Source organism: Pseudophryne corroboree, chromosome 11 (assembly GCF_028390025.1).
Source record: "Pseudophryne corroboree isolate aPseCor3 chromosome 11, aPseCor3.hap2, whole genome shotgun sequence".
In the NCBI taxonomy this organism is placed as follows: Eukaryota; Metazoa; Chordata; class Amphibia; order Anura; family Myobatrachidae; genus Pseudophryne; species Pseudophryne corroboree.
Window position 1 is genome coordinate 127899746 of NC_086454.1, and position 12789 is coordinate 127912534.

The following is a 12789-nucleotide window of genomic DNA, read 5'->3' on the forward strand; positions in this document are numbered from 1 at the left end:
AAAAACTTTCTTCATTCAGATTTACATTTTGAATGGCATTATTTCTATAATTACATCAAATCTAGTTATTTTACCAACTTTATATGTCGGCGTAGGGAAAAGATATGAGTGATCAGTGCTAATGCTAATAAGTACAAACTACGTTTTGGTTGGTCCTCCCACTGACAGTCCCCATGGGTTTCATCTAAGGCTACAAGTGGATGCAGCATCAGGAAATACGGCTATATACTGTCCTAAATGCTCTGTTTAAGGGAGAGGTCCCATAGTAAAATGATTTCCTAAGTGTGACTGTGGTAGAGGTTTCCCTCTCTCTCGACTATAAACAATGACCGCCATATCCTACCGATTTAAAAAAGTTCCAAAAGTGGTGCTGCAATAGTAGAAGAAGCTTAAATGAAGCATTACACATGTATGTTTACTGTTGCATGTCTTATCTGCGTATGAATCTATCAATGTGCAGCCTGTACAAAACATTTATTGTTACCTAGGAAACTGCAACTCAATTAAATATGCTATAGCATTCGATCTGCCCGATACCATACAATGCAGAGATATAGCACCTTGACAAGCAATGTCTGGTTTCTCTACATGAGATGACAAGCATCACGCTGTAAATATTTTGTTAAGTAAAATAATATCATTTATTTCAATTATATTATTTATACTTTGCACGATTGCTTACAGAACTAAAGTATCTTTATGTGTCTCATAATCGCTTAAAAATACATTCTGCGAGATTCAAGGTGTCTTTTCCCATTCAACTTGAGGATTTGTTTTTATGTCCCATTGTAATGTAGCTCTAAAAGGTAACTCTTGCCTGTTTATTGATTGTTACTATCTGGTATATACTCCTCAGTAAATAAGCGTCAACGGTTTATACAGTAAAATCAAAGCGTGCGAGGTACTTCCAATACCTTGCCAGGATTCCACCCCCCCCCCCCCCCACCACTGACTGTATGACTAATTCGATAATCCTACCTGTTAAATCATTGTTGATCACAAAAGGATTCTTGAAGCATTCCCTATGTTTGTGATGACGGTCTGCATCGGGCTCATCAGTACCATTCTATAAAACAGAAAGGTAATACATCATCAATTATGCCCATGCTGCTCCTGTGATTAAGTAAAACCTGATGTTAACACAACCATTAATACAATAACAGTCTATACAAGCACAGTCATTATAAGTTCTCAATACACACAGTATAATGAATGAAAGTCATACAACCATCTGTGGAGGACCTCTGGTAAGATAAACCCTGAGGACAGATGTCTGTGTGCCTATTGGACAGCAGATGTTTACAACGCTAACATTAAGTTTTACTGGAAAAATCTGTAAAATAACATTATGCAAAAATTAAACACAACCGTACCATGAATGAGAGGATTAATTCACAAATTCTCTCTTTTTAAATGTAAGCAATCTAATTTATAAAACGTTTCAACATCACTTTCATAGTGTAGGGGTGTTATATTATCATACTGCCGCAGCAAAGCACAGTATTATTACTAAATGCAAATATTAAGGGAAGTTTTGATAGGCCCTTTACACTATACATCCTTTGATAACAAATGTAAGAAAAGTTTACTATTTCCAGGTGTATAACATGGATTTATCACAAGGGCATCGCTACCATAGATGCCTTTAGTGCAGCTGCTATGGACCCAGAGCTAAGAGGGCCACACTTTGTTTGTTATGCAGGGTCCCTTACAAACCATTGCCATCGGGCCTTTAATATATGTATTTATGCCCCTTCACTTGTTCACTGTAATGTGATATAAAATGAAATGTTGTGCATTATAATTTTTCATAATCTGAACTGGGCATCTGTAATGTAGCACAATATGAAGTGGGGGCACTATAGTGTGGCATAATATGAACTGGGCACACTGCATGTCATAATGTGAATTGATGTCACAGTGTTGGATAATGTGTACTGATAGCTCTACAATGAATTTGAACTAGAGCACTACTGTGGTTCATAAAATAGACTAGGACACTACTATGGGGCATAACATTTACTATGGCAACAGTATGGCTCAGAATCCAAACATATACTGGTAGGTTAATTGGCTCTCAACAAAATTAACCCTATCGTGAATGTGTCTGTGTGTACATGTGATAGGTAATATAGATTGTAAGCTCCACTGGGGCAGGGTCTGAAATGAATGGGAAAATGTTCTCTGTACAGCGCTGCGGAATATGTGTGCGCTATATAAATAAACTGGTAATTAATAAATAAATAATACATATATTATTATGGGTTTAAAATTAACAATTGCTGTGGATAGGTGTCTCTAGACGCATTAGGACAGGAACCCTTCAAAATGTTGCTATCGGGTCCCACAAAGTTCTGGCTACGACCCTGATTTATCATCTATAAATGACAGTAAATGTAGATATACAAACAATCATAAATCAATAACTGTCAATGTGCTATACATAATATTAGCCATACATATGTGCATATCGTTGGGGAAACACAGATTAAAATCTATTTAAACACTATTGCAAATGATATGCATAGTTAAAGCTATGTTGTTTCTGATGGCACTCAGTGGGTTACAGTATGAGCTGTGGTGCAGAGAGCGGAGAGTGGCGATGGTCCTAATTACCCTGGTCTACTTCTGTTGGTACTCAATGGGACGTAGTATGAGCATCTTTTTTCTTGGAGTAATTATTAATTCTTATAACTATTTCTGGATACAGGCCGAGATCAGTGAAATAATTTCATAAATTTAGAAAAAAGCATTTTACGCATTGTCCAGATCAGAAACTATGACTATTCATGATGGTGGCCGCTATATCGACAAGCCATCGACAATTACACTGAATAACATGCAGATGTCAGTCGCAGGAATTTATAGGTTAACTTGACTTGTGTATTATAGTAGTGTTAAAAAGTGGTCTATTTAATCTTTATATGTTTATCTATATTCTCAGAAAGGCTCGTTGTAGAATAATTAAATGACATGATGACAAGGCCAACAGATTACACTATTTTATTAAAAACATTTGGTAATAAAAAAAGAAAAAAAAAGAAAAAGAAAAAATTTCCCAGCATACCTCTGCATAACTGAACGTCTGAAATAAAAAACATTTACAATGTTTAGAAAGTAAAAACTGTACCTTTCAGCACCCACTATAATATTTTCATGAGGCATTATGTATTCAGGATGCACGTGATGTCAATTGCAAAGCTTGTTCCTGCTGAACTTCTGCCCCTATCCCCGCAACCACACCAGCGAGGGATTATATCATTATACATTCACACTGCCTTGTATAACAAGAAGAACTAATTGTATGCCCATTCAGATAAACCACTAATGCCTTATGAAATCTGAAAAGGTAGGATTAGAATACAACCCCCCTTTGAACTACATTTCACCAGCTATACCTATCCAATGCCAGATTATTGGTAAACCCTGTTACTGCGACAACTGTTATGTATTTTTATTTATTTATTTATTTTTTCAGGGCTTCCAATGCTAATACTGTTAGCAAATTCACATGGGGTCTATCAACACGGAATATCCCAGAATGCTAAACACAGCATTGTGTGGGAGCTGTAGATACCACTGCCATGTGTAGACAACAAATATTTCATTTTACATCATACCTGCCTACTTTTGAAAAAGCATTTCAGGGATATTGTGAAATTAACACATAACAGCGCTGGCGCTTACTGTTACACCTGAGAGGCGTGTCGTGAAAATTACTTACATCCCAATGTAAATGATACCCAAAGTTAGCAAGAACTACTTGCTGAAGAAAAACCCCCGCTGATATTTTGAAGTTTTTCTTTGTGTATTGTTTGTTACATGAGGTTCCATATACTGTAAGTGGCCACGAGAAACCTTTAAAATGCCTGTAGCCATAGGGATCATTGTGCCTTATAACCAATACAGGGAAATGTCGCAGCTGATCCCTTTTGACTGTATGTATCGCTGATTTCTTTTTTTTCAGGGGTGATTGAGGTACTATTCAGGTAGTCGGTGCTATTGCTACTATTTCAGGTAGTCACCGGCAGAATGAGGAATGGTAGGCGTCTATGTTTTACACCTAATTGTTTATTATTTTTATTAAGTGTTTTGAAAGTAAATAGGGAAATGCTAATATGCATGAATAATAATAACTAAGCCCGCTGTATGATGAAACTGGTTATCCAAAGCTACCTATACCGTGCCATTCCTACGCATCGAGACAATCAATAATGCTCACGTTCCACCAGCTGCCTGTTCTCCAGCCTAGAGGAGGACGGGGACACCAAAACCCACAACTGCGGCATGGAACTGTTAATAACCCCTGACAAATGCAGTGTGGTGCATTTACCAATGTATAAAACTGAATATTATTATTATTATTATTATTATTATTATTAGCATCAGCATGCAGAACAAGTGCACTTTTTTGTGTTGCAATGACTCATTATCTTCTGTGTGATAGATTTCAACGCTGTTATGGAATGGTTACAGGACTTTCCTTATAAAGCTGAAATGTTGTTGACACATGCAAAATTCAGACCCTACGGGTGGAGCTATAGGGGGCATGTACAAATAGGGTTTCAAAAACAGCTTATTTATTAATAAACACATAATTTTACACCTGATTATGTTATACAATTAATTTATAAGACTTTATCTTCCATAAAGTATTGCCAACATTTTGAATATAAACACGCAATGTTTTTACAAGCGATATATATATATATATATATATATATACACGATCAGCGCTATCTCGCTTCTATATTTTAGCAACATTTAGGTTTAATAGACATACCAGTCAAGTATTGTTATTGTAGCCACAGCATTTCAAATGTGAAACGGCATTAATATGTTTAAAATATCTCGCTCGTCAAATGATAAAAACATTTTAGTTCCTATATGACGTAGAATGATTTTACTGATTTGTACTACTGTATGTATTATTTTATATACCCATTAGGCTCTATCAATACTGGTTAGCATCTATAAACCGGCAATTAAGTATTATGTTTATTACCAGTCGTGTTACTGCAGCGCCATTAAAATGGTTCTCTCTCTATAGGGTACATTTACTAAGCAGTGATAAGAGTGGAGAAGTCAGCCAGTGGAGATATTTCCCCATCAACCAATCTGCAGCTCTGTATCATTTTATAGTATGCAAATTATAGATGTTACATCAGTGCTGATTGGTTGCCATGGGCAACTTCTCCACTGGCTCACTTCTCTGCTCTTATCACTGCTTAGTAAATGTACTTCTTATTTAATCTCTTAACCACTAACCGCTGCTAATTAACAATATATCATTATCCATAGCGTGTATGCCATTTTACATCCGACAACCAGTCAATTACAAACTCGTGTTCTCATAGCACTCTTGATAGTCCTTAATTAATGACCAGACAAGTCTGGTCATGTCTGCTTGCAATCAAAGTTCAACCTTCGGTCACTAGCAAATTCCACAGCCTTACAAATTATCATATCCCTAGTAACAGAACTTAATTACCCCTGCAACTTTCTTGTCTGTTTGCATCAGTCAAATAGCTGTAAATATAAACAAACATAAGGACCACCTAGACCGATGTGTCTACGCTTAATTAAAACAAATTACACGTCTATGTGCACTGTCCAATATTGTATTAACTAATCTGTCTGTAACAACGTAAACAACGTAAGGACAACCTAGACATCTATGTCAACTACTAATTAAAACAAATGACACGTCTATGTGTACCGGTCATTAATTTACTAATCTGTCACAAACACCATACCTTAAAATACACATATAGTGAACTCTTAATGCACACATCCGTCTGTTTGCATTAATAGGTTACCGATCTGTAGCAAAGCTTAAGGATCGAGTTCAACTATCAGTCATAGAAAGGTGAACTAAAGCTGCTATAAGGTTTATACAATTTTATAGATATCACTCTGTAACCAATAAACAGCATTTGTAGCTTGTACGCTTATTTTATAAATCAAGCGGATATAACATTTACTGGTGCAACTAAGAGTTAATACGCAGGAGGGTTTTCAATGGTTAAACGACGCTTATAACTCCTTTTGTCAGCTTATTTCCTATAAAACAATATCAGAAGGGGAGGAAAAGTGGGAGTGTCGGATGAGTGATCAGGGGCGTGGTTAGGGCGTGATTTGCATAATTAGAGGCATGGTTAGGGTGTGGTTTGCCTAATTGTGGGCGTAGCCGACCAGTCACTTTGAGTTTGACGGAAAGTGGTGCTCTCTCTACTTGTGTGAATAAGCCCCAAAGCCGCATCAAGGCGTCTCTGTATATTTGGGGTCCCTAACGCTATATCTAGGTGCAGGGTGTGGCACCTTAAAACACCAGCATAAGCCAGAAAGCCCAGCGTAGCATACCAGTGAAAAAACTATAGTGTTAATAAATTAGTATTTAGGAAGCCGAAGCTATAGAGAAAGTGATACAAAAATGAAATGCAATTAAAATAGAGAAATAGTGTTAAAAAATGAATAAGTGAAAAGTGTTAATAGAATGTAAAGGTATGCCACACTAAGGGCTGTAACACACACTCCGGTTTTTCCCGGATGGCAAAAAGCCGGACAAACTTTGTCCGGCTTTTTGCCATCCGGGAGAAACCGGCAGTGTCTATCACACAGGACGGCTTTGAGCCGTGTGTGATGCTGTGCGCATGCGCAGCATCAGACACGGCTGCAGAAGTAACCGTTGTGTGTGAAAGCTCCCCTTCACACACACGGTTCACTGGCTCCAAGGACGGCCCGGCGGCCGCCCGGCCGCCGGACCTTCCAGTGGTGAGACCCGGCTGCAACCCGGCAGCCGGGCCGGGGCCATGCAGTGTGAAGGGACCCTACCCCTCACACTGTTAACTACAATGCCGGCACGGGAAAAAGCCGTCCGGCTTTTTCCCGGCCGGCAACAACCGTGTAGTGTGTTTTAGCCCTAAGGCCATCCAGCTCAGCCAGTCCAGAGGCACCACACATCACACCTCCATTACCCCAATCTGGGTCTAAGATTAACCAGCAAGAAGCCACATGATAATGGCTCCTTACTACAATATGTCTAAGTTAAGAGCTACCTACCTTGGAGCAACCCCATAATGCTCCATGTGGCATGTCAGGGCCTGCACCTCCTCCTAATGCAGGAACCTCTCTGCCTCTCACAACAAACATATATATTGGTAGATGCTCAATTAGCTTAGTGATATAATTCAGGTGCTCGAAAGGGAGGGGTATATAGAGACGCCTTGATGCGGCTTTGGGGCTTATTCACACATTTGCGCAAATATGTGTAACAAAGATCTCTGAATTCTATTATTATGTGGAAGTTATATCTGGTTACGGTTATCATTCAGGGTGCTGGGGGAAACAAATGCCTTTTTTTCTTGCTTAGAAATACCCCTCCCTTTTGAGCACCTGAATGATATCACTAAGCTAATTGAGCATCTACCAATATATATGTTTGTTGTGAGAGGCAGAGAGGTTCCTGCATTAGGAGGAGGTGCAGGCCCTGACATGCCACATGGAGCATCATGGGGTTGCTTCAAGGTAGGTAGCTCTTAGCTTAGACATATTGTAGTAAGGAGCCATTATCATGTGGCTTCTTGCTGGTTAATCTTAGACCCAGATTGTGGTAATGGAGGTGTGAGAGGTGGTGCCTCTGGACTGGCTGAGCTGGATGGCCTTAGTGTGGCATACCTTTATTCTATAAACACTTTTCACTTATTAATTTTTTAACACTATTTCTCTATTTTAATTGCATTTCATTTTTGTATCACTTTCTGTATAGCTTCGGCTTCCTAAATACTAATTTATTAACACTATAGTTTTTTCACTGGTATGCTACGCTGGGCTTTCTGGCTTACGCTGGTGTTTTGGGGTGCCACACCCTGCACCTAGATATAGCGCTAGGGACCCCAAATATACAGAGACGCCTTGATGCGGCTTTGGGGCTTATTCACACATTTGCTTAAATATGTGTAACGAAGATCTCTGAATTCTATTATTATGTGGAATTTATATCTGGTTACGGTTATCATTCAGGGTGCTGGGGGAAACAAATGCCTTTTTTTCTTGCTTAGAAATACCCCTCCCTTTTGAGCACCTGAATGATATCACTAAGCTAATTGAGCATCTACCAATATATATATATCTTAATAGATTGTCTGTAAAAAAAATACCCTTTCTCCCGAAAACACACAGGTTCAGTGAGACCTGTGTGTATTCGTGAGAAACAGCCCAATTTTTGCTTGAAAACAGGGCTGTTTCTGGGAACAAAATCCCAATAACTGCAGCAACCTTCAGTGTCCCTTGCCTGCCGTCGCAGCGGCAGACTCGAACTGCAGGGACAGCGCTGCTACCTGGGAGCCGGTACTTGGTGCTGACCCCTGGTGGGGTAACTGGGGCAGTGCCTTTACCTGAATCCCCTATCTTCACCTACCCCGGTCACATGGGGAGCGGTCATGTGACCAGAGGGAGCCGGAACTGCAGCGCTTGATTTAAGGGGTCCCCACTCCTCCAGGGTACCCCGGCCAGGAGTGACTAGTTAGTGATTTAATGCCAGGGCCGCAGGGACCTATATAAAAGTGTCCCCCGGCTGTGGCATTATCTCTCTGACTAGTGGAGCCCGGTGCTGGTTCAAAAAATACGGGGGACCCCTACGCTTTTTGACCCCCGTATTTTTTGCACCAGGACCAGGCGCAGAGCTGCTGGTTGTTTAAATATGGGGGATCCCCTGTCAAATTTTCCCCCATATTTTTACAACCAGGACCGGCTCAAAGAGCCCGAGGCTGGTTATGCTAAGGAGGGGGGACCCCACGCATTTTTTCTTTCAGTTTTTACAGTAAACAGACCCTTTCCCATAGATAACCATGCACAGATCTCACTGATCAGTGCATGGTTATCCAAACTCGCCTGGAAAAAGCAGGTCTATTTTTTTGCTGCTTTTTTTAACGAATTGCAAAAAAATACACCCGCACTTGAGCACTCAGAGACTAACACCCAAATACGAATGAATAGTGAATACCCCTGTTGTATGAAATAACAGCCGCGTTTGAACGATGGTCTATATATTCGTATTTTTGAACTTTGCCATTAAAACCATTACGAATAGCCCAAACACTGCCGAGATTTGTGCTTAGTGAATTCCCATGTTGGGACTTAGAAAAAAAAACACAAATCGGTCAAACTCGGATTATTAGTTAATATAGGCCCTTGTTAGGGCCTAATTTAGACCTGATCGCAAAAACAAAATCTTTTCCTAATGAGCAAAACCATGTGCACTGCAGGTCATACTTGCCTACCTGACCCTCTCCGTGAGGGTGAAAATGCTCTGTTCCTGGACTTTCCTGGTAATGGATGATTGCCGTCACCTGTGGTGAAACACCTTTCTTATCAATTAACTAGCTCACCACAGGTGATCGGTGGCACACCCAGGGGGGGTTTCCGAGTACCCAGAAACCCCCCTCCACTAAAAAAAAAAAAAAAAAAAAAAAAAAATTTTTTTTTTTTTTTTTTTTTTTTAGGCGCATGAGTATTATTAATGACTGCCTAGCGTCCTCTGCAGCCTGCTGTCTTCCTGGTGGCACTTGCAAGTGCAATAAAAGTTTACTTTATTTTAATTATAGTACATATATATCCATGTGCCTACATATATACACATGTATATACATACATACATACATATAACACACACACACACACACACACACACACACACACACACACACACACACACACACATATGATATATATATATATATATATATATATACACATGTGTATATATATGTGTACTGTATGTGTGTGTATATATATATATATATATATATGTATGTATGCATGTTTAATATGCTATGTATATGTGTATATGGGTTCACTACGATCTCCCGGCGGCCGGCCTCCCGGCGACCAGCATACCAGCGCCGGGAGGCCGGCCGCCGGCTTACCAACAGTGTGGAGAGCGCAAATTAGCCCCTTGCGGGCTCGCTGCGCTCGCCACGCTACGCGCGCCACACTATTTTATTCTCCCTCCAGGGGGGTCGTGGACCCCCACGAGGGAAAATAAGTGTCGGTATGCCGGCGGTCTGGCTCCCAGCGCCGGTATGCTGGTCTTCGGGAGCCCGACCGCCGGCATACTGAAGACCACCCGTGTATATGTATGTGTGTGTATATGTGTGTGTATATATATATATGTGTGTGTGTAGATATATGTATGTGTGATGTTGTACTTGATGTCTTAATAAAACCTCTGCTGGCTCTATTAACAGTCTGGTGAGTGCACTCCATACAGGATTTATTTATATATATGTGTAGATATATATATATATACACACACACACACACAGACACACTAGTTTTACGGACCCAGCATATACTGGGTCACCTCAGTCCCCACCCCCGTGATTGGCTCCGCCCAGTTCTGGAAACCCCCCCCATGCAAATCCTGCGTTTGCCACTGCCATCATACATTACCAGGAAAGTCCAGGAACAGAGCATTTTCTCCGTCATGGAGAGGGTCAGGTAGGCAAGTATGCTGCAGGTGGGGTAGATATAACATGTGCAGAGAATTAGATTTAAGTGGGTTATATTGTTTCTGTGCAGGATAAATACTGACTGTTTTATTTTTACACTGCAATTTAGATTTTAGTTTGAAAACACCCCACCCAAATCTAACTCTCACTGCACCTGCAGAGCAACATGGTTTTGCCTATTAGAGAAAAGTTTGCTGTTGTGATCAGGCCTGAATTAAGACCTTAATTCACATAGAATCAAGGCCTAGTGCTGCATAACCAACCATCCTTGTACTCAACCCAGTGAGCCCTGGTAACCTCATATATGCCAGCAGCACAGCAAACAACCCAATAGAACTCTGAGGGTCATTCCGAGTTGATCGCTAGCTGATGTTGTTCGCAGCACAGCGATCAGGCAAAAAATTGGCACTTCTGCGCATGCGTATGGTGCGCACTGCGCACGCGCGATGTACTTTCACAAAAGCCGATGCATAAAATGTCTATCATAGACTGTTCTTCATTCATACGCATACACCAACATCCATAAAATAAATAACTGACACTGACACCAGAATAATGTTTGCCAATAAAATTGTCAGCTTTTATTAAACAAATGGTATGGTGGCAAGGAGGGACGGCCTATTTAAATAAAGTCCCTATTTATTCTAACCTTTTAAAACCTTTTAACTGTGGCTGACCAAAACACAAGAGGAGGCAAGGGCCCAACTTCAGCCCGGCCTCCATCGCATAACAAGGGGGCTTTAAGGGCCCAATTTCAGCCCAGCCCCCATCACATCACAAGGGGAGGCTTTAAAGGGACCAATTTCAGACCAGCCCCCCTCACATCACAAGGGGCCATAATGGGCCATTTGCCACCCCTTGTGTTACTTGCTCTTTACCGGGAATACCGTGGCCAACTCTCCACTCAAGGTATTCCCCAACTCCAAACCAAATGGTGCTCAGGTGTGTACCAACTCCACCAGAGACCGAAGACCACCTGGTACGATGGAACTCCGGCCCCGTAATGTGTCAAACTCCACCACCTTCACATCTCCTGAGCACCTATAAAACTCTTTAAATTACAGCCACAATTTCAGGCCGTCCCAACCCGCCACAGTTTCAATGAAACCCCACCACCATACCTCAACCTTAAAACTCCTACTACTACTCCTAAATTACTCCTACCTATCAATAAAGTTCCTGACTACATACAGCGAACATTGTAGAATATTAATCATCTTTATGATGTGCGTTATATGACTCCAACAGCAGTATCACCACTTGTTTCTATCCTTCAATAACTTTATCCTGTGTCTGCATATTATGATTATTTAATCATTTAAGACCATTTGAGTCTTCTACAGTTACATACAGCGAACAACAGATCCTCCATAAAAATTTTCATACCCATCAAATTCAGATGGACACCATCGGCCATGTAAAGATGAGGGGCAGAAACTAAAATCGAGGGATGTGGGACCACAAACCCCCAATTTTCACTAGCAGCCCTGCCCACCACAGAATTGATCTGGTGCCGGACCAACTCTATGGCAGCCGGTCTGTCCACATCTCTCCAAACCAAACGTGGGATAATGTCCGACCATCCCACACTCAGAAAAGACAACCTGTTCTGCAAGCTAACTAAGTCCCTGACTATAATTTTGCAAAGATCCAGACCCGTCCTTCTGGTCAAATCATTTCCACCAGCATGGAACACCACCCTCAGCGGGTATCCTGACCACTCCGACTGTTGCCAAAATAGGGGCATGACTTGCTCCCAGTGAAGTCCCCTCACACCGATCCATCTGATAAGATTAGCTTCAGAGGACTGAAGGCACTCCACACCAGACCTCTCACCATGGAAAACATATGAGTGCCTAATAATCCATATCGGACACTCGTCCAAGCGAAAATCTGAAAGTACAAAAAACCATATTCACAGAACCTTAACATACAAAAAACCCCTAACACAAAATTCTTGAAACAACATTACCCAAAAAACATCCCATTATAACCTTACTAAAATAGTTTTTTTTTTAAATACTAGTTTAATTTGGCCTCTAAGGTGAGAAATTTTTTGAAGCGGGGATGAGAAGGTAAAAACACACCTGCCAAGCGGGTATGAACCCCAGGGCACTTGACAGGATAAAAAATTCCTCAAGACCCCCAAATATGGCTATTGGCTGAAACCTCAAGTCTGATTTTTAATCCACCAGGTCAAAACCTGATATATTTCCGAAATACAATAGACTTCCACCTCCCCAGAGCTCTAATTTGCCCACTCGAACAGCCTTCAGCG